This window comes from Rhineura floridana, chromosome 1 (genome assembly GCF_030035675.1).
Source record: "Rhineura floridana isolate rRhiFlo1 chromosome 1, rRhiFlo1.hap2, whole genome shotgun sequence".
In the NCBI taxonomy this organism is placed as follows: Eukaryota; Metazoa; Chordata; class Lepidosauria; order Squamata; family Rhineuridae; genus Rhineura; species Rhineura floridana.
Window position 1 is genome coordinate 270,524,898 of NC_084480.1, and position 23,978 is coordinate 270,548,875.

General features: G+C 41.8%; 1 protein-coding gene across 4 annotated transcripts in view; it reads left to right on the top strand.

Annotated features, from left to right (window-relative positions):
* KCNB2 (potassium voltage-gated channel subfamily B member 2) overlaps window positions 1-23,978 on the top strand; it is a 306,908-nt gene that overhangs the window by 213,671 nt on the left and 69,259 nt on the right. The window lies entirely within an intron of this gene.

Genomic DNA, 23,978 nt, shown 5'->3' on the forward strand with positions numbered 1-23,978 from the left:
GCCTCAGAGGAAGGCAATGGTAATCCCCCTCTGAATACTGCTTACCATGAAAACCCTATTCATAGGGTCACCATAAGTCGGAATCGACTTGAAGGCAGTTCATCATCATCATCAGTTTTCAACCAGCTTCTTTACAAGTAGTTTCTAGAAATTACCTAGCACAGGAGTAGCCAACTAGTTGCTGACTACAGCTCCCATGTGCCCCAACTAGTATGCCCAATGATTAGGGATAATGGGAGTTGTAGTCCAACAACATTTGAACAACAAGATTTAGGGGAAGGGTCATAGTCCTATGTTCAACCCCTGGGTGATTCTAGGGTACAACTAGGAAAAACTCTTGCCTGAAACATGAAGGAAATTTTCCATCTACCTCCCCTCCCCCGGGCTGTTTTTAAACCAACACAATAGCAGTATAATTTTTATACAAGAGCCGCTACATACTTTCTCATCACTCTACCCTGCAAGGATACTGTAACCTGAAGTCTGATGTAGCTTTGGTATATAATCTCAAACCTGATGTGCATATTCTGTCTCCCTGAACTTGTTATTGTTCTGAGCAAATTTTTTTCTATAGCTATCTGTAATTTCACATTATGGCTGTTGCTAAGATTGTAAGAGAGATTTACAAGACAGTTCAGAACTGCCTTCCAAGGTTGAAAAACAATTATTTTTGTAACAAAGTATCTGAAAGCAGCTTCTTGAAAGGGCTAATGGACATGGAGAAGACCAGAAACTAACAATAAACTCAGTTCTATTTACAGGAATATTTTTTCCATTTAACTCTTGGGGAATGTCATAGGTTATTTATATGGATTGGCAAGTTGTCAGAGACACAGCCTTTGTGTTTTTAATTTTTTTTTTATTGTGGTCAATACGGAGTACAATTGCTAGGCAGCAAAGCTTAGAAAACAGACAGGTAAAGCTTTGCCTGATATTGGGGTTAATGGAGCATGTAAAAATGCAGTAATTCATTGCCGACCTGAAAGTTTAATCAAATTAAACTTTGCCAATAACCCTCTGTTTCCCATGGTTTACCAAGAACTGAGGTGACATGGTGAAGACACAAGAAGATGGTTTGGGGCTGTGGTGACCGACTGATTGAACTTTCTGACATGCCAAAGACAGATCCGCTAATCAAATTTCATTACAACTGTGTTCAGGTGTTCTTCTCATGTGTAAATGCTACACAGAAGCAGGTCAAGTGGGGATGAGTGTGCTAAGTTCTGCCCCACCCCGTGTCACTAATCTCCGTCATCTTCCAGCTCATAGGCCCCCATCTACATTATACACTTAAAGCAGTATCATACCACTTTAAACAGTCATGGCTTCCTCCACAGAATCCTAGGAATTGTAGTTTGTTTAGGGTGCTGAGAGTTCTTAGGAGACCCCTGTTCCTCTCACAGAGCAACATGTCCCTTTCCCCAGAGAACTCTGGGAGTTGAGGCTCTGTGCAGGGAATTGGGGTCTCCTAACAACTCTCAGTACTTTTAATAAACTACAGTTTCCAGGATTCTGTGGGGGATGCCATGACTGTTTAAAATGGTATGAAACTGCTTTAAATGTATAGGAGAGATGGGGCTCTAGAGAGTAACTGTGTAAAGTGGGATGTCTCCTCTGCTTATGTAGGCTCCCTGCATCATGTAGAACCCTGCATAATTGGGGTTCTGAATCATGCAGGGAGACTGCATGCACAGACAAGCCTCCCCACTTGTCACAGTCACCCTCCATGAGTTAGAGAATGAGAGGGATAGTAGCACAGGAAACAGAGCTAAACATAAGAACATAAGAAGAGCCTGCTGGATCAGGCCAGTGGCCCATCTAGTCCAGCATCCTGTTCTCACAGTGGCCAACCAGGTGCCTGGGGGAAGCCCGCAAGCAGGACCCGAGTGCAAGAACACTCTCCCCTCCTGAGGCTTCCGGCAACTGGTTTTCAGAAGCATGCTGCCTCTGACTAGGGTGGCAGAGCACAGCCATCATGGCTAGTAGCCATTGATAGCCCTGTCCTCCATGAATTTGTTTAATCTTCTTTTAAAGCCATCCAAGCTGGTGGCCATTACTGCTTAGTATGCTCACCCCTCCACATCTTGCTCACATGTAGGGCTTGCACACGAGCAGAATGTTTGAATAGGGTTCATGTCTTGGAAGAGCTGGATCTAGTCAGGAGATGGTATGCTTATGAGCTTCCCTTCTGTCTGTGATTGCTTTCTCAGATGGGTCATCACACTGGCTTGTAGTATCAAAGGGCTGGTCATACACACACACAAGTTTATCATCCTTAATCCATGAACTACCATTTCTGCTGTGCATCTGAATTCTTCCTCTGCCTGGGCTCATTGCAGACTGAGCATGAGGCAAGAAGAAATCAGTTGAACCAGCTCATCTAAAGACAGCACCTCTCTCTTACCTGTCCCCCTTTATTTATTTATTTGGCAGATTTATAAGCCATTTCACAGCTCAGAGCTCCCAAAGTATTGTACAATAAGATAGCAAAATCTGAAAGAGAGGAGGGAGCAGAGAAATGGGAGTTTTGAGAAGAAGATACAGATGAAGAGAAGGCCTTGAATAAGTGTACTGTGATTGGTAAATAACAGCTGCCTGGGATTCTTTTGCTGAGCAAAGAAGCAACATGCGCAATGAATGTATATAGATTTGTAAACCACAGGGCTCAAGCAGAGTCACTTCAGACCTGAACTGAATTGAATTTTATTACTCCAGACATCTGTGAGTAGATCAGTTTTTGACTGACAATACATTTGACATCTTTCCCATCCTTCAGAAACAGGAGGGAATTGTATTCTGATTGTCCCTACTAAGTTTCAATCCGATTTTGTTCAAGGGATATGCTACCTTACAAATAAACACAAAGACAATACCACACAAGATAACCACGCTTGCTGATGGCACCAGATTGTTCAGTGTGGTAAGAACAAAATGGCATTGTGAGGAACTCCAAATGCATCTCTCCAAACTGAGTGAATGGGCAGTAAAATGGCAAATATAGTTCCATATAAGCAAATGTAACATGATGCATATTTGGGGGGGGTGTCATAATTTTGTATGTACACTAATGGAGTATGAACTGGTGGTGACTGACAAGGAATGAGACCTTGGGGTGAAGCTCAGTGAAGATGCTGACCCAGTGTACAGCAGCTGTGAAAAAGTCTAATTCCACATTAGGAAAGGGAATGAAAACAAAACTGCCCATTTCGTAATGATATATGACTCTATGATGGAATCCCACTTGGAATATTGTGTATAGTTGGTTGCCTCACCTCAGAAAGGATATTGTAGAGATGGAAAAGCTTCAGAAAAATTCGGCCAGATAGGCGACTAACAAATAAAATTTTATTATTATTTTATTATTATTATTATTATCCAAATTGATCAAGCGGTTGGAGCAACTCCTGTATGAGGAAAAATTACAACATTTGGAGCTTTTTAGTTTAGAGAAAAGGTGAGAGGAAACATGATAGAAATGGCAGTGTTTATGATTATGCATGGTATGATGAAAATGGGTATGAAATGTTTTTTCTTGTTCTGTCATAATATTAGAACCTTGGATTATCCAATGAAACTGAATTTTGGAAGGTTTAAGACAGACAAAAGAAAGTGCATAGTGCATAACCTGGAATTCATTCCATTCATGGCCACTAACTGGGATGGCTTTAAAAGAGAATCAGTGGCCCTTGGCTAACTAATAAAAGACTATTTGGATTTGGCTTTTTTTTAGCATTTTTTTGAATCCTTTTTTGAGGGTTTAAAATATTTCATAGAATATTTGATAAATATTATCTCAGTAATCCTTACAACAACCCTGCATGTTAGGATGGCATTTTAATCCATATTGGAGAAAATGTGGAGAAGCTGAGATGAACTTGCCTTAGGCTGCCTATGGAACGGCTTAAATGAGATCTCAACAGGGGACTCCCTCCTCACCCCCTAAGCTACTACACTGTTCCAGAGTGTTAAGTGTATTCATCAACACCAGTGCGATGAACAGACTAGGTCCAAAGCAACAGAAAAAGAAGAAACAACCTTCATTTTAAAGCACAATGTCTGTCAATTACTGCTTTTTGTCTACCTTCAATTCTAATATAAACATGTCAGTGAAATAATGGCTAAAATGAAATCATGATGGAAATGCACGCATTAACACAATTGGCTTCAATTGAAGTAGGTTTGCCCTGAGGGGAAGCAGTTCCATTTAGTCAGGCTTTTTGCTTTTCTGTCCTTGACATTTCATATTGCTGGACTGGAATGAATAACAAGCAGCTTGTTTGAGGGTTTCTTCTTGTTTATCACATATTTTGGAGAATTTTCTGGTAGAATATTTGTAGCATTTCTGCCACGGTAATGTGAGTTAATCATATTGTCTAGATCAGTGGCAGGGAGCCTCTGACCCATAGGCCTAATTAGGCCTGTCAGGCCTTCCTGTTTAGCCCATAGTGTGGTTTGGCCCAATCTCAGGTGCAATGACCGGACTTGCTGATCTCAGGTGCAATGACAGACATGGTACCGTCATCCATGTTGAAATAAGATACAACATCCTATCCATGCAGCTTCTACACGTAGAATGGGAAAGGTGCCATCTTGTCCTTCGCCTCATGCAGCAAATGACTTGGGCCAGTCCTGATTATATATGGCTGTTTTTTTCACAGATCATCATAGACTTGTGTCATCATGGAACGAAGATGTTAGTTTTGTAGCAAAGTTAAGCTTCAAGAACTTTGGCAAAGGAAAATAGGGTTGGTGTGATCTGGTTTTAAATCAATAAAGAGCCCTGTGTCACATTAAAGTCGAAAGAAAATGTATTGTGGCATAAACATTGGTTAGTGAGTTCTTGCTTTAAGTAGGCCATGAAGAACCCGTGAAAATTTATTCCACAATAAATTCATTAGTCTTTATGGTTGTACACAACTCTGGCTTTTTTCACTATAACAACCAGGGCTGTGGAGTCGGGAGTCGTGGAGTCGGAGTTGGGAGCAATTTTGGGTGGAGTCGGAGTTGGAGTCGGGAGCAATTTTGGGTGGAGTTGGAGTCAGTAGAAATGTACCGACTCCGACTTCCAAATAAATTTTGATTGTCAAGAAGCAATTTTGGGTGGAGTCGGAGTCGGACAGTAGAAACATGTTGGAGTTGGAGTCGGAGTCGGACAGCACAAAAATAGAGGAGTCGGAGTCGAAGGTTTGGCGTACCGATTCCACAGCCCTGATAACAACATGACTAACCTTTTGGAACTGCATTTAAATTATTTTTTCATTGATTGGTTTTAGATATCACTTATGTTTAATACAATGTTTAATAATTTTAGGACAATTCATATTTATAGACATTGGAAAATACTGTGTTTTGGGACATGAGTATTCACCATTCACAAAGCTATGTAATCAGGTAGTGAATGGTTAATTAAGAGCTGAGCTGCATGATAACCAGACTTGTGTGGTCTATTTGGACAGTGCCGCTTCAGACTTGCTGGGGATTAAACATCTGATCCTATGTAAAAAACAACACCATGTAGATACAAAGCTAAGATGTTAGAGGAAATGCTAGGCTAGAACAATTCTCATCACAGGCTAGTTGTGTGTGCACATTAAGACATTTAGGGGACTCTTTTTTATGCTAGGGAGTATTCAAACATTCAGTTCCGCACCTAAAATATAAATTCCAGTAAAAGTTAAATCATGTGACTGCTGTCATGCAGCTCAACTCTTAAGTTTGGTATAAAACATTTTCAAGGTGATCTCAAAAGTTGGCCCTGCCGAGGACCAAAAAATACTCTTAAAATTCAGGATGTTTGTTCTTACTGTGGATCAGTTGCATTGCTGAACTGCTCAGCACTATGCTCAGCATGCCTTGATCTCCAGCAGCCTGCCCAAGGAAATTATAAAGGAGTTGAAGGGCCAGTACAGGTGGCACACTGAATTTACACAGAAGAATGTTACAGACAACCCTGTGTTGCTTCATGAGCTCTTTTATTCAAGTATTTCACACCCTCTCCCTCCCCCACCCCAGTTATAAATGCAACATAAAAGACAATGAGCTGGATTCAGAGTTCCAACAACTCAACGTGGAAGTCCGCTCCCCATTCACTGGGGCTTTCCCATCCCATCCTTACTGTAACTTCCTCACCTCCCCCTCCTTGAAAAGCTTCTTGTGGTGGCCATGGGAGTCCCAGGAAAGGCTTGGGACAGGACAGGAATTGATAGACTGCAGCAGAAGGGAGGAACTGGTGAAAATCAGGCAGATCCTCTTGCCTGAGCAGATTGCAGCAGTACTACTTGCAGCAGCAATAATAAAACTGGAAGCCAAAGGCTGAAATCCTGTGAGCGCTTATCTAGGAATAAGTCCCATTGAGAACATGCATAGGATTGGGCTGCACATGTGTGAAAAATGGGATACTGGTTCTTTTCTATAACGATCCAGAGAGCAGACTGCAGATTACCTGGCTGCCATGTTCCTTTGAAATGGAAATGGACTGCCTTCAAGTCAATTCTGACTTACGGCGACCCTATGAATAGGGCTTTCATGGTAAGCGGTATTCAGAGGGGGTTTACCATTGCCTCCCTCTGAGGCTGAGAGGCAGTGACTGGCCCAAGGTCACCCAGTGAGTTTCATGGCTGTGTGGGAATTTGAACCCTGGTCTCCCAGGTTGTAGTCCAACACCTTAACCACTACACCACACTGGCTCTCGCCATGTTTCTTTAACATCACCTCAGTTCATTTTGCATTCAGTATAACAGATGGATCTGCTAAGGAGAAAATATCTTATTCTTGTATTCTTAAATTGTATTTGTTTTAATGTTTTTAGTTACTGTAAACTGTCCAGAGAGCTTCGACTATGGGGCGGTATACGAGTATAATAAAATAAATAAATAAATAATAAATTCTTTTCTAATGTGCAGCCATCTTAATAAGAGCTTCAAGAATCAGGGCAATTATAACATTCTGTAAACAAAACAACTTTCTGTGCCACTCTTAAAAGGGAGTTCAATTTGAAATGACTTCCTTTATCATGCATAGTGCACTGTGCATTATATACTGCATAAAGGTTTCTAGACCTATTTTTTTGCCCCCAGGGCCCTGTTCCAACATTCAGTTCTTGTGCAAATTAGAACTGCATGAGAGGAAAAGGGGGGGGAGCTGTGCTCACTAGTCCCATCCACTTTATCACATCTCTGTTGCCTGGCCCTACCACCTTTTATGTGTGGGGAGGGGAGAGAACTGAAGGAGGGAGCCTGCCCTATGCATGCAAGCTCCCCAGTGTGATTTAGATACTGGATGGCTCGAGGTTCTAAATCTTTATTAAAACAAAAATGACAAATATACTGAGGGGAGGGTTGCTGTTGCACTGTAAGGTACCAAACACACCTTTGTTTGTTTGTTTGTTTGTTCTTTTTGTTTGTTTGTTTGTTTACTGATGGAGAGAATAGGTAGGATGAAATGAAGAAATCTCTCTTTCTGGCAAATTGGATTCAACACATGTCTTTGGCATACAGGGATTATAATTTCTTAATTGGGCTGCCTAACAGAGCAATCCTATACATTTCTACTAAGAAGTAAACCCCACTGAATTCAAAGGGTCTTACTCTGAGCTAAGTTAATGTCAAATTGCACCCTTACACAGTTATTAAAAACCATTTTAAGGGGGTAAAGCACCAGTAAAACAATATTGTAATACCCTGCTTTAAAAAGCATCTCACTCATTATTCTAAAAGAAAACGCGTTAATAAGAATAATAAATAATGATAATTCAGAAAAACTGGTGTGTGTAGATGGGCTTCCGGTGGAAAAAAGCAGAGTTTTTCTTGATCTTTCACTCTCTAAATAGGATATAGATGTTGAAAAAAGTTAACCACATTCAATGGGAGTCAATGGGAGCTAAACACCTAGTGAAAAAAAATCCCTCCATGTGGGAAATATTTGTGTCATCTCTATTTCTTCTGTTATGCCTCTACTGAACAGATCTCTCCGCCTTGCCTGCCACTTGGCTTACCACTGCCTGCCTCTTCCCCATTACTTCAAGCCAAGCTGTAATGTTGTAAATGACATTTCTAGCGAGCAGTAAGAGTGGAAGTTGTGTGTCTAGTTCAATCATGTAAGCTAGATAACATGTGACAACTTTGGGAAAGGTTACATTTAGATCTATGAAGCAAGAAACAAAAGATCTGCCCTGGTGCTGGTGACTGTCAAAACCTTGGCTCTCCTTAGAGTCTCCCAAAATAGCCCATAGAGTGGGCTGTTCATTTAATACCAGTATTTGGTGGTGATGGTGAGGATGTATTGGCCTTCTTATACAAAAAGAAGAAACAAAACAATATCTTGCATGCTGTTCTATTTAAACAGCAACCTTTAAGCTGTTTAAAGGAGGAGAGTACAAAGCACTGGATTAATCTGCTTACAGCCCATATGGCCAGATGTTCCAAGGACGGTGGAGGAGTCACAGTTAACTCCCATTCAAATGGCTCTCTCAGTAAGAGGTCTTTGTTTCTCTTGATGAATCAAGCTGGATGGTACTTTTATCTGTTAACATTGGGCTCCAGTTTATCAGAGATAAATCACAATGCAACATATATGACAAGTGTAAAGGTTAGTGGCCAGGATGTTTGTCACCTACACCTATGAACAGCTGCAGTCTCCTTGAAACCGAGTCTATGATCTTATGGCTGAAATGGAAATGGACTGCCTTCAAGTCGATCCCGACTTCTGGCTGACCTATGAATAGGGTTTTCATGGTAAGCGGTATTTAAAGGGGGGTTACCATTACCTCCTTCTGAGGTTAGTCCTCCTCAGCTGGCTAGGGCCTGCTCAGCTTGCCACAGCTGCACAAGCCAGCCCCTTCCTTGTCCACAACTGCCAGCTGGGGGGCAACTGGGCTCCTTGGGACTATGCAGGTTGCCCACAGCTGCACAGATGGCAGGGCATGTAACCCCTGAGCCACTCACTGTGGGGTGATCTTTAGCTGGCCCTTGACACCCAGGAGACATGAGTGGGGATTTGAACTCACAGACTCTGGACTCCCAGCCAGGCTGTCCTCCCCACTGTGTTATACCAGCAGTTGATCTTATGGCTACATCAGCCTAATTTTTGTACTTTTAAGAGGGATTCCCCCCCCCAAAAAAATCTGCTCTGGCGAGTCAGGAGAATCCCAGAACAGTTTTGGGGAGTGCAGGAGTGGCGGGGGGAAACCTCATAGCACAAGCAGAAATCCTTATGCTGATGGGATGCCTTTTTAGATATAACCCTAAGCAAATAACAATATCTTGACCTGTCAGCAAAACGTTTCTAGTGGCAGGGCCAGTCAAACTTCCTTTTGGAGGGCATTCCAAAGCTGGGATGCCACCACAGGAAAAAAAATTCCCAAAGAATTCTGAGAATTGTAATCCATTTACAATTCAATTATCTAATAGGGATTCCCCCCTTTAGGATGAACACAGTAACTTGGTGAGGGAGATATGAGAGAACTAGAAAAGGTCCTCAAATGTAAAGATGTATCACTGAACACTAAAGTCAGGATCATTCAGACCATGGTATTCCCAATCTCTATGTATGGATGTGAAAGTTGGACAGTGAAAAAAGTGGATAAAAGAAAAATCAACTCATTTGAAATGTGGTGTTGGAGGACAGTTTTGCGGATACCATGGACTGCGAAAAAGACAAATAATTGGGTGTTAGAACAAATTAAACCAGGACTGTCTTTAGAAGCTAAAATGATGAAACTGAGGTTATCATACTTTGGACACAGAATGAGAAGACATGATTCATTAGAAAAGATAATAATGCTTGGAAAAACAAAAGGGAGTAGAAAAAGAGGAAGGCCAAAGAAAAGATGGATTGATTCCATAAAGGAAGCCACAGACCTGAACTTACAAGATCTGAACAGGGTGGTTCACAACAGATGCTCTTGGAGGTCACTGATTCATAGGGTCACCATAAGTTGTAATCGACTTGAAGGCACATAACAACAGCAACAATAGGGATTCCTAGCAAACATACATAAGGATATAATTCACAAATTTCCTGGAGAGAAAATTACTACTAAGCTACAACTGGGACCCATTATAAATGTTGCAGGATGGAGGGCTCCTATTCAGGTTTTCCACGGTCCGTTCCATTTCCCCTTTGCTCTGTCTTTGTATTCGCTCACATCAGCTAGCTCCAACTATCCACCAGATTTCTGTGACCACTGATCATGCTCATCCTCATGGGCTGGTTAGGAATATTTCCACTCCTTTATTTTTCCCCTCCTAACGTTCCCTCGACTATGATGTCCTGAAAGTCTCTGCAATGGTTACATTGAAAAGGGGTGTCCTGGAACAACAAGATGTTTGAGGTAATTCAGTAATAATGGAGAGAGTGTGTCTGAGCATGTGCAAAGCCATTATGATGAATTGTTTCTCAAAACCATGCTATACCACCTTTTTGAAGATATTTTTTCCTGTACTTTCATGAGTGCCAAACTCCACTCTTACATCCAGAAATGTTCAGTGGTCACAGCCTCGGTACCTTTACTAGGCTTGGCTGAAACTGAGATGTAGTTCTCTGCATCCAGAACAAAGATCTGTCTCTGCCTAGAAAGGAATAGAACACCAGGCTGGTCTATTCTTTACATTTACTATGGGGATCAAGATCTTTGTGGAGTTTCCCATCTCAGTTCCCCACCTGTATTCATTGGTCTAATAGCAGCTGGGGGGGGTAATCAACACCTGGAAGGCAAAGGTTAAACCATCTTCCCCAGCAACTGGTATACAGAGTTCTACCTCTGACAGTGGAGGTAGAACACAGTTGTAACCCCTGACCATTGGCCATGCATGCTGGGGCTGATGGGAAGTGGAGTCTAACAACATCTGGAGGGCTGCAGGTTCTCCACCTCTCACTAAATCATATGACGTGGGTACTGATTCTTGTGGCAAGGGAAGGTTATAGACCAGAAATCAATTTAAAATCTGATAAAATAGCCAGAATTCCACTTGATTTTATGAATTTCTTGCAGAAGTTCAAGATGGTTCCAGGGTACTTTGCCTGCCAATGTGTATTTTAGAGTTAACATGAAAGGCATTTTCAGCTTTCATTAATAAACATCTGTTAGAACATCAGCAGTAAAAGGATATGGGGTCTCTACATTCTTTAGTCGTAAAATTCATTTATTTTCCCATCTAGCTCAGGCAAAATGCCATATGCCAGACTGTTTCTCCAAGAGTTATATCAGTGGTTTTAGTATACTATTTTGCATGACTCAAAAATACAATTCAAACAATTCTGATAAGATCTTTTCTCTGAGGTGATCACAATCAATTTGGTACCAGTTTTCGTGTCTGCTAACATACAGTATCATCTCGAGCTATTTGCAGATGCATCCCTGTGAGATTTCTTCTGAACATAAACACTGACTTTCTTTTTGGTTATTAGAGAAAGTTTGCTGACACACATGTAGAAATGGATATAACTATTTAAATCCAAGCTTTCTGGTCTGAACTATCTGACACACTTGAAATAGTAAAATTGAGACTGTCCTGCTGTGTTCAGGAGTGCTTGATCCTAGGACTGGACGAATTGATCAGTTTTGGTTTCTCTCATTTTCCAGTCTTAAGTTTCATTTCTCCATATTTCTGCATCAGTTTGTGAATTTTGTTCATGTCCTCATGAAAACCTATCAGCATTTAGTGTGCATTTATCATACTATACACATTTTATGCAATTTTGCCTAATATACAACTTTTTGCAAGCAATTTTCACTAATATAATGCATTTAATGTTATTTTTGGTTAATATGGGCATTTTATCCACATTTCCCTCTGATATACATACTATTCTACACAATTTTTGGTTGGATACCTGCATCACAAAATTTGGAAAAGTGCAAATTTTGAAGGATAGCTGCATTTCATGGAATAGTAGAGTTGGAAGGGTCCTATAAAGCCATCAAGTCCAACCCCCTGCTCAATGCAGGAGTCCAAGTTAAAGCATACCTGACAGGTGGCTGTCCAGCTGCCTCTTGAATGCCTCCAGTGTTGGAGAGCCCAGCACCTCCCTAGGTAATTGGTTCCATTCTTGTATCATTCTAACAGGAGGTTTTTCCTGATGTTCAGCTAAAATCTGGCTTCCTGTAACTTGAGCCCATTATTCTGTATCCTGCACTCTGGGATGATCAAGAAGAGATCCTGGTCCTCCTCTGTGTGACAACCTTTCAAGTGCTTGAATGGTGCTATTATATCTCCCCTCATTCTTCTCTTCTCAAGACTAAATATGCCCAGTTCTTTCAGTCTTTCCTCATAGGGCTTTGTTTCCAGTCCCATGATCATCCTTGTTGCCCTCCTCTGAACTTGTTCCAGTTTGTCTACATCCTTTTTGAAGTGTGATGTCCAGAACTGGATGCAGTAATCAAGAGGCCTAACCAGTGCCATATAGAGAGGAACTAGTACTTCTGTTCATGCAGCCAAAAATGGCATTTGCCTTTTTTGCAGCCACATCGCACTATTGGTCTTATTCAGCTTCTGACCAACAACAATTCCAAGAACCTTCAGTTCATGTATAGGAGCACAAATTATATTCACATTAAAATGCAGGGGGGTGGGATGTATTTCTTCCTGAACCCTTTCTGTTCTCACTTGCTGCGGCTGACATTTAGCCAGAAAAAGAAGTCAGAAAGTAGGAGATGTGCAAAGGAGAGATTCTGATGATACCCAGCTCTATTTTTCTGTACCATCTGAATCGGGAGAGGCCGTGCAAGCCCTGGATCGCTGCCTGGACTCGGCAATGGGCTGGATGAGGGCCAATAAACTGACTCTCAATCCTAGCAAGAGGGAGATGTTGTGGGTTGGTGGTTCCCGAGTTCAGATAATTGGTCAGTTGCCTACTTTGGATGGGGTCATACTCCCTCTGAAAGAGCAGGTCCATAGTCTGGGGGTGCATCTGGATCCATCCTTGTCACTAGAGGCCCATGTGACCTCAGTGGCTAAGAGTGCCTTTTACCAGCTTCAGCTGGTAAGACAGCTGCAGCCGTTTCTGGACCCGGATAGCCTGTTGTCCATGGACTGGTAACCTCCAGGCTGGTTCACTGTAATGCGCTCTATGTGGGGCTGCCCTTGAGGTTGGTCCAGAAGCTGTAGCTGGTGCAAAATGTGGCAGCAAGACTGCTCACTGGGGCAGAGTATCACCAATGTGTCATCCCACTGCTGAAAGAATTGCACTGGCCGCCCATTTGCTACCTGGCCAAGTTCAAGTTTCTTGTTTTGGTCTACAAGCTATACAAGCTATACAGCTTGGGACCAGGATACCTGAAAGACCATCTTATCCCTTACATACCCAGTCGATCACTGCGCTGTGCAGGTGTGGGGCTCCTGCTGATACCACCTTTTCAGGAGGTCCATTCTGCACAACATAGGAAACAGACCTTTAGTATAGTGGTACCTACCCTTTGGGATTCCCTCCCCTTAAATATTAGACAGGCGCCATCTCTGTTGTCTTTTCAGTGCCTATTGAAGACCTTCCTCTTTCAACAAGCCTTCTAATTTGAGACCTTATCCCCGTCTGCTTCTGTGTTGGAATTGCTTTTTAATATTCTTTTAAACCTTTAATATATATATGTGTGTGTGTGTGTGTGTGTGTGTGTTTTTAAAACTTTTTTTTTAAAAAAGTCTTCAAAGCTTTTAAAAAAATGTTTTTCAAGTTTTGTTTGAATGTATTTTAAGGTCTATTTTTATGATGTTTTAAAGTGTTTTTAATGCTTTTGTTTGCCACCCTGGGCTCCTGCTGGGAGGAAGGGCGGGATATAAATCAAATAATAAATAAATAATAAGATTATGGATGGGATCATAGAGAAGGGGTGGGAAATCTGTGGTCCTCCAGATACTTGATGAGCACCAACTCTCATCATCCCTGGCTGGAACTGATGGGAGCTGTAGTCCAACAATACATGGAGTTCCCTATTCCTAGCATAGATGAATGGACTCAGTAAAGGCTAAACTGATTCAAGCCAGGATCCAAACCCACAGCCCCCCTTGCAGCTTTCCCTTCTCATCCCTTGTGGGCAATTGGGTATGGTAGAATGCTGTGTGTACATTTCTCCTTCAGCCTCCATAAGGAAAAATGCTAGAGACTTGCTTTTTAAAACAAAGTGAGAAAGAAACTTGAAGATCTCGACTATTAAACATCTTTCATGATATTGGCAGAAAAGGAAAGGCTTGCCCCAGCTAGCATGGTTTGCAGCCAGGACTCTTCCTTCTACCAGAACAACTTCATTCTTTAAACATTTCTATCAACTTTGAGAAGGACGTTCCTCTTATTAGACATGTTAGGTAAAATGGACAGTCTGTATTCGCTTGTGTCTCTTTCATCATCATTCCTTCCATTTTAGCTGTGAGTGCCATTGCTTATGGAGCTGAAGGCATCACCTACAAAGAATGGAGATTTCAGCAAGCTCGGAGAAGGCCTGAGGTTTGTAGAAGTGGGTGGGTGGGGAGAAAAGAAATAAGAGGAGGGACAGGTGAAGGAGCCCAATGTGAGAATCAAGCACACTCAGTGGTCACTGAAGATGGACTGACTGTTGTGGGAGGGGAATGGAAAACCAGAGGGGGGAGAGGAGGAGTGGAATGGAGTATACCCAGCCACCAGCTATTATGCAGACCTTAATGCCCTTGCAACATTTGAACATGCTTTTTATAAATACCAGCTTCACTTGGATATCTATTGTGGCATTTGGATGGCATATATAGAGCTTGGTATGTAAACTAAGATGGATGTAGTGGTGGTTATTGTATTATTCATGTAAGCTGATGATTTTTTCCTGGTGGCTTTGTTGTTGTTGTTTTCTTTCTTTCTTCCCCCCCTTTTTATCAATAATTTAAAAATAATAATTTTTAAATAGAATGGAATGTAGTATACTGGAAGAGAGCATTGCTGGCTAACTAGAATCCTGAACAAGAGCAGTCCAGATGGCCACATATTATCTCTGGTCCCACTTGCATGTGGAGAATTCCCAGTGGAAGAGCCACATTTTTTAAAAAAACAAAAACAGATTGCTGGCTGGTTGGAAACTGTGTGCTGCTGACTGACTCAGGTGCTGCGTATGAGTTTGGTCTGGTCAAAGAAGTAGGAAAAACAGGTTGTCCCAAGATAGGGCTTATTAAATGGCTGGAACTGAGAGCCTTTCCCCCCCGCCTCACTATCCCAGCTCCAGTGTTGCCATAAATTTTTTATATTGTTTTAATTTTTAAAATTGTGTTTTAAATTGTTTTTAAAATATGTGTTTTAAATTGTATATTTGTTTTAATGTTTTTGATTGCTGTAAACCGCCCAGAGAGCTTCGGCTATGGGGCGGTATACAAGTGCAATAAATAAATAAATAAATGTGTGAAAATGTCTCGTATGCATTCCTGAATCTGGGGATCTCTGTATTAGCACAGGAACTTTTTCACTCTTGTGTGTAATATATGACGATTCAGTCTTGCTCAGTGCCATATCTGCAGTGACTTTTCTCCCTGCTTGTTTTGTGAGGATAGCAGTTCCCAGCGTGGCTAGCATATCTTGAGTGAAAACATGGTGGAGAGAGTGTGCAGGATGGCTGGAGCAGTGGGCCTTTTGGGGGTTGGGGTCTCTTGGGCATTTGTTGTTGAACGAACTGGGCATGTTTAGCCTGGAGAAGAGAAGACTGAGGGGAGATATAATAGCATTCTTAAAGTACATGAAAGGTTGTCACATAGAGGAGGGCCAGGATCTCTTCTTGATCGTCTCAGAGTGCAGGACATGGAATAACGGACTCAAGTTGCAGGAAGCCAGATTTCGACTGGACATCATGAGAAACTTCCTAACTGTTAGAGCCATACAACAATGAAACCAATTACCTAGAGAGGTAGTGGGCTCTTCAACACTAGAGGCATTCAAGAGGCAGCTGGACAGCCATCTGTCAGGAATGCTTCGATTTGGATTCCTGCATTGAGCAGGGGATTGGACTTGATGGCCTTATAGGCCCCTTCCAGCTCTAATATTCCATGATTCTATGATCCAGCCAGGATCTCTGTGCGTCCCTTTTCCCTGCAGCAGCATCTGCACCTAGGTGAACAACATCAGAGCCTGGGGAACCTGGCTTCCTTCCCTATATCAGTAGCCTTGTTTCCTCATGAGCTCTCGTTAGCCTCCTGGCCCGGCCCCCAAAGTCTCTGTATCTGCCAGCCCCAGCCAAGTGTCTGCTTAGCTCTCCAGCCCTCTGATCTCCATAAAGTTTATCATTCGAATTCACTTAAATAATTATTTGATAGCAGGCAGCTAATAATGTATACAATGTAAATGTACGAAAGCAATGATGGGAACATCCTTGGGACTGAACCCTTGCAAAACTGAATTGAATATATTTATATTAAAGGTTACGGATGATTAACAAGGAAGGCCATTATCAACAAGTGCCTTGGCTTTATGTACCTGCCTCCATAGAGTTCTAGGTCATCTTAGTTATTTCATGGAAAGCACAAGCCAATAGATTTATTTAGTAGGCTATATAAATGTCCTTTTTCCTGCTGTTCTTCCAGCATATCACTGTATTTAATATAAAAGTGTAGGGGTGGGTATTCTGCAGTCAGTGGAGTGTATCTGGCCCCGAACATTTCTCTGTGCCACCCTTATAGCTCCCCACCCCCCAAAAAACCCCTGGCCTGCATATGTACATATCCTGCTTCCTCCTTGCCACTAAGTTGTTGCTTGTCCTTGCTAGCTGTTGTGAGCATTTCTGGGTGTCCAAAGTACTTCACTCCCAAAATCAGGTTCCTCTTCTTAACTTTTAAAAAGGGTCTCTTCTGCCTCTGGGGTGCCACCGCAATGAAACAGGAAGGAGGGTTCTTTCCTGTTTAAAGAACATAAGAAGAGCCTGCTGGATCAGGCCAGTGGCCCATCTAGTCTAGTATCCTGTTCTCACAGTGGCCAACCAGATGCCTTTTCTGGGAAGCCCACAAGCAGGATCTGAGTGCAACAGCGCTCTCTCCACTTGGGATTCCCAGCAACTGGTATTTGGAAGCATATCACCTCCGACCGTGGAGGCAGAGCATAGCCATCAAGAAAGTTTTCTATGACCCTGCAAAAATGGCTCCCCAGAAGGAGGCCCTTTTTCAAGGGAAAAAGAGGGCTTCCCTCTCCATTTTCCCTCCCCATTTTCCCACCCCATCACGGTGCTGCAATTGGGAAGAAGCCTCTCCTCTGCTGATTGGCAGGGGAACTGTCTGAATTCGTGTGTGTATGGCTCTCTATTTGTCTGAATGTATGTGTGTGTGCGTGCGTGTGCCTGCCTGCCTGCTTGCCTGCCTGAAGTGTGTGTGTTATTGTATGTGTGAGGAATGTGTGATTTGTATGTATAAATATCTGTGTGTGCGCGCACATGCGTGCATGTGCGCATGTGATCTTGGCCAAAAAAATGGTTAGCTAACCTTGTTACAGTGCTTAAAATGAAACTAATAACTATTGGTGTACACAGGGTGCTAAATATTGTCAGTCTGCCCTGTCAGAGGAGGAGATACATAGAAACTAAACAATCTTTGAAAACATAGACAATATATAGAAAACAGACATTTCTGATAAAAAGATTGCCTACACAGCAGCAAGAAAAGTCTTCAACTGATGGATAACTTGACATTTGGGCCAGTTTTGAGTTTCATTGGCAGTCTCTAATGAATGGATGCTGTCTTTCAACTGAGGACAATCCAAAGGACAGCTTTAATGTAATTTAGTTATTTTCAGCTAAGGGTGTTCTGCAGTTTGCAACCTGGATGCTTAGTCATGTGGTTAACATTTCTATTTTGATCATTATGAGGAAATTTGTAACATATTTATGTGCTATGACAGATGGTCAGGGTTGTTAATTCCATGTTATTCTTGTGTGAAAATTAATTAACAATTTCTTTCCTACCCTATACATGTATTCAAACACCTTTGTAGCATCAGCAGAAAATCAATTGCATAATGAATGAAATGCATATTCCAAAGTCACTGGCTTCAAAGTGATCTTACCAGCTCAATATACTGTGTCTCACAATCCTCTTTCCCCAGGCAATGGGAAGGTCAAGACAGTCTCTACGGGGTGAATTTCCTCTGAAGGGGTATGTAGGTTTATGGTGTCTTTGTAATGATCTATTACACATGTGCTGGTTAGGAAGGCATTACAGGAACACAAAACCAAGTACATAGTGAGTGCTAGTGCCTGAGCAACTTCAATTTAGCACCTCCAAATCCTAACACAGGTACTCAGCCAAGTCCAAAAGTGCTACTGTGCAAGTTCTTCTGACAAATGCTCTCCAGTCTAGGCAAACTAGTTTTAACTCTTCTCCCACTGTGCAGATGAGTGCATTGACAAGAAGTATCATAGTGACTGTATCCATAGTTGATGGCTAGCCAACATGGTGCCTTCTTGTTTAGCCATGCTGGCTAGGCCTGATGGGAGTTGGAGTCTAACAACATCAATAGGGCTCAAAGTTGGCTACTCCTGCCATAGTTCCTTCACAATGGGCTGCATTGTTCCTTAGACAGGACTGCCATTGTTCCTTAGCAACATCTAAACACTCTAAACCAGGGATGGGGAACCTTTGGTCTTCTAGATATTGCTGACCTACAGCTCCCATTGCAAGCATGGCCTGGGAAAATGGGAGTTGTAGTTTAGCAACCTCTGGTGGGCCAAAGATTCCTCATACCTGCTCTAAACCATGCCAAAGGCTAAAAGGAGCCCCACTACGCATATGAAGACAGCAGAACAAGTCATACTACTATTTTCCTTTACTATGCAGCCTGGATTAGGAAATATTTCAGATACATTCCTGCCTCTCTGATTATTGCAAATTTCCAAAACTCAAATTACACATCCTTCATCTATTCCCCTATTTGGGTTTGTTTGTTTGTCTCTTTGTTTTTGATGTTCTGTTTGTTCTTTGACAAGCTGGATTTTAGAAGCAGAGCAAAAGAGTCAACTGAAAAAAATAGTCTGCAAAAAAGTAATTTGAGCACTGCAGACAGCAGAAATACCAGAAGCCATAGGACCTTGGGAGCTTTTATGTTGGAAATCAATTTAATGAAAAACTTGTAAAAGAAGTTTCAATAGGCTTATATCCATTTGGGGAGAGAGGCTATGCAGATGGTTAATCACTGCAAAAGACCAGAACATAAATATAGGAACGCTATTTAAAGTGATTTAATTGTATTACATATTTCTAAAGTAAGATGCAGAATAGTTTGAAGGAGAAAAGTGAGACCATGGCCTGTCTGAGCAGATAATGTGATCTGCGTGAAAAGAGTTCAAGGCCATGTTGCACAACAATAAAATGATGTTTTGCCTAATTTATGCAAGCTAAACATATTGCCAAAGTTTTCTGAGAAGGTGGTCCAATAGAAGACTGTCATTTCCCAAGTAACCTGGCAGAAGAAACAGTTTTCTATCTTCAGGAATCCAGTGAAAAAATAGGTTTTCAAACATTTGGAGCAGCATCAGTAACAGGAGAATAAAAACAGCATTGTGGTTAATCACGGCACTCAAGAAGGCAGAACCTTACTGTGACACTGGACTGGAAGTACAAAAATGTTTGCTTTCTGAATGTCCAGGTTTTGTTAAAAAATAAATAAATGAAAGCCTTCATACCTTTTCCATACAGAGATATAAGGGGAAATGTGCAACCTGTAATCTACCCAACTGACTCTCAAAGAGAAGTGCACGAGAGCAGTGGAGTGGCTCTTGTTCTGGAATTAGTACATCTTATTCACTGAGTTCATTCTCCTATGCCCTTTTCCATGTCCTCCTTCTCCTCCTTTTCCTTGTCCCTTTGCTCCTTTCTTGTTTTGCAGGGTGAACTCAACAGATTGGGGGACCCTTGGTGGGATGCCATCCTGGGCTCCTGTTTGGGCAACTGTGTTCCCAGTGGGCACTCCCTTTAGCAACCAACATTTTTACTTTCCCCAAATGCTATGCACCAGAAGTTTCTTTTGTGTGTGTGGCAGCAGCCGTGTGTGTTTACCCACAATGCACCAGAACTTCCAGCACAAGAAAATAACGATGGCTGCTGAGGGGACCACCAACCCATATATGAGGGGACTCAGGATGGTAACCCTGCTGGGGTGGGCCCGAAATCTTTGAGCTGGCCCTGCAAAACAAGAAATGGGTAGACTGGAATAGTTGACTCAGGCAACAGGGGGGCCCACAGGTGTCACCAGCAACAAGGGCCCAGCATATGCCCAACCATGCTGTGTAATTCTGCAGGGCTTGCTTGTTTGCTTCCTCTCTCTCTAAATCCCAGCAATGAAAAGCAAGAGCAGTGGATAGAAAAGGTGAGCGAGTTGTCGGAAGGCTAAAGCATAAGTTCAAGATTCTGGTTTTGGTGTACAAAGCCCTATGCAGCTTGGGACCAAAATACCTGAAAAGTCATCTTAGCCCAGTCGATCACTGTGCTATGCAGGTGAGAGTCTCCTGCAGATACTATCATATCAGGAGGTCCATACTGCACAGCATAGCACCTATCCTTTGGAATTCCCTCCCCTTAAATATTAGACAGGACCCATCTCTGCTATCTTTTCAACACCTACAGAAGACCTTCCTCTTTCAACAAGCCTTTTAAGTAGAGACCTTATCCCAGTCTGCGTCTATGTTGGAATTGCTTTTTAAGATTTTTTAAAGCTACTTTTAATACATTTTAAAGATGTTTTTAAGTCTTTTGTTTTTAAGATGTTTTAGAATGTTTTTAGTGTTTTTGCTTGCTACCCTGGCCTCCTTCTGAAAGGAAGGGTGGGACATAAATTTAATAAATAAATAAATAAGCCTGAGCCAGTATGGGTCTAGGATTCTAAACTGTGTTAAAAAGGGGGTAAATGGTGAGATGTCTATCTACCAGTGCTTAGAGTTTCCAACATTCCATCTGCCTGCAAGTCACATCCTCTAAACTAGAAAAGCATCCCCTAATACTTGTTAGGTAGGCATGTGGTTGCTGTGCAATTAGGAGAAGGCACTTTGCATGTGCCTAGGAGGATACTATCTATACTTGTTTGCAGCCTTGGCAATAATAGCAGGGTTTATTCTTGGCTCAAATGTATTTAGATCCTTATTTAAAAGATCTTATTTTTTTCTGTAATGAGAGGTTGATGTGGCCCAAGACTGCACTCTTATGCCTCCTCCATCCTTTTTAGCCCTTCAGTACTCAGTACTTTTTAAAGGGCCAAATTACATATTACAATGAAGATGCATGGCTGCATCTCTGCTTCTTTTAAATTTTATGCAAACTAGCTACAGAAAGGGGGGCTATCTAGATTAGCTTGTGGAACAGAGGGGGTTTAATTATTCCCATCACACCATTTTGAGATGAAAATTGTCTTTTCCCCAAGTGTCTTTTTGCCCCCTTAGTTTAAAACATATATGAAGAGGTGCTGTAGCTGTAGTTAGACAATGTTGATATCTAATTAAATCTTTTCTATGTTAGCAAAGAAGGAGAGGTGGATAAAGAGGGGAGGAATGTTTGTGAGTGTTCCCTCACAGTGGAGACTGGTGTCAGTGGGGCAGTGAATCCACTCTAGGGTTTAGTCCAAACTTTCAAGGAACTGTCCAAGATGGCACCGTGAACAGCTTCGTGAATGTTCACCCCCCCCCAAAAAAAACCAGAACAGTAAGATTCACTGCTCCCCTAACATTGGAGGCACTAAACTCCATTGCTGACTGGTAAGAGCAAATTGCTCCAGTGGTGGAAAGTTTGTAATTTTGTCCTACCTTTTATGGTGAGTTTAAGTTGGGGAGACAGTAGTGAAAGTAAGTGCAGCAGAAGAGAGAGTGCTGCTGCTACCTATGAAAACTTGCTTGTATATTTGATGGATGGGGCTGGTTGTCTCAGCTCTGTTTCTGTATTTTAAACCTGCTTGTAATTAGTTTGGTCCCCATATGTTGTTCTTTTCATTTATATTGATGTTTAAGGGGATATCCTATCTAATTGCCCCAGTACTGTTGCTTTGCTCTGTGCTGCTTTAAACGGTGTAACATTTATCATAATTTTTAAAAAATCTGTGTGGTTGTGTTTTTTGGACTGTCTTCAAGTCGATTCCTACTTATGGAGACCCCATGAATAGGGTTTTCATGGTAAGCGGTATTCAGAGGTGGTTTACCATTGCCTTCCTCCGAGTGTTTTTTAGGATGTTGTAAACCATTTATAAATTTGAAGTGCTGTATACATTTTCTAAATAAATAAATAAATTTTAAAAGGGTAATAAATGCTAAAATGAAGGTGATAGAATGGGGAAGAATCTGTTGTGTAGAAAGATGGAATAAAGAGTGTCAGAGGGAGACACTGGATCTAAGAAGGGTGTGTAAAAGAGGAAACAAAAATAGGAATGGGTGAAAAATTCAGTTCAGTTTGCATTGCCAAATTATCAAATCTGCACTTTCCAAAACAATTTGAGAATCAAAACACGGCCATCCTTTGAAATTTGCACTGATTTGAATTTTGCAATGCAGTTTGCCAACCAACCAATGTTTACAAAAATGCATATCCTAAGGGAAAGTGTGCATAAAAATGAATATAGAAGTGAAAATAACATGCAAAAATGCATGATATGGTAAAAAATGGCTTGCAAAAATGTGTACGTTAATCAAAACTGCCTACAAAAAAGGGTTTATTAGGCTAAATATTCACTAAAATGTTGGAGAATTTTCATGAGGGTTTTTTTAATAATAGCAAATTGCTGCAGAAATGTGGAGAACTGAATTTAAGATTGGGAAAAGGAGAAACCGAGAGAACCAAAATGGACTGATCTTTCCATCCTTAAACAAAAATGTGAAGAAGCATAAACAGTAAGCGTGCATGGGGGAGGAAGGATAATAAAAAAGAGAACAGTGGGGAAAGAGAGTTGTAGGAGGAGGTGAAGCAAGATGCCACACTCAGCAATAGGCATGGCAAGGGCAAAAACCTCTTCCCTGCTGTCTTCAAGAACCTGGGTGCCAGCCAGCAGGCCTGATTTTTTAAGTCACCAGTGGCTATTTGATGCCTGGATTTTTGCAAACCTTATCCATTCCTTCACCTATTTGTGCAGTTACAGAAAGGGTGGCAGTGCAGCCACATCAGTCAACAATTAGTGTGTGGTTGGGATGTGGCCTGCTCTTGATGGGGTTACACTCCCTCTGAAGGAGTGGATGCATAAGGCTCAAGTGGCCTCAGTGGCGAGGAGTGCCTTCCATCGGTTTATGATCCTATCTGGACAGGGATTGCCTTACTTCAGTTGCCTGCGCTCTGGTAACCTCTAGGCTAGATTACTGCAGTGCGTTGCTTTGAAGACAGTTTGGAAACTGCAGCTGGTGCAGAATTCAGCAGCCAGATTACTCACCTGGGCAAGATGGTCTGAGCACATAACACCAGTTCTGGTACAACTGCACTGGGTACCAATTAGTTTCTGGGCTCAATTGTTCAATTTGACCTATAAATACTAATACAACTCAGGGCCTCTCCCCATATGAACCAACCTGGACTCTGTTCAGCATCTGAGGCCCTTCTTTGTGTGCCCCCTCAAAGGGAGGTGCGGAGGGTGGTGACACAAGGATGGGCCTTCTCAGTGGTGGCCTCCCGCTTATGGAACACTTTTCCCAGGGAGGCACACTTGGCACCATAATAATCTATCTTTAGGTGCCAGGCAAAAACATTCCTCTTCTCCCAGGCATTTGGCTCCTAATTTTTGGAGGGTTTTTGGAGGGCTTTGGGCTTTGTAGCCTCTTTTAGGGGGTGAGTTGTTCCACCATCTTATCCATGTATCATGTTTTTTAACTTTTTAGTTTACATTGATTTTAATCTTTTTATTGTCTGTCACTTTGGGTTCATTGTTATGAAGAAAAGCAACTAATAAATTTAATAAAGAAAGAAACAATGAATTTGTATTTGCAGAAATGTGTTTCCCAGTTTGGCAGTGTATTTTGTGAAGCGTGTAAGAAAGCTTCCACGTAAATGTTTCATGGAATATTTCATGATCGTGCAGACACATCGTTAAAGCTCACT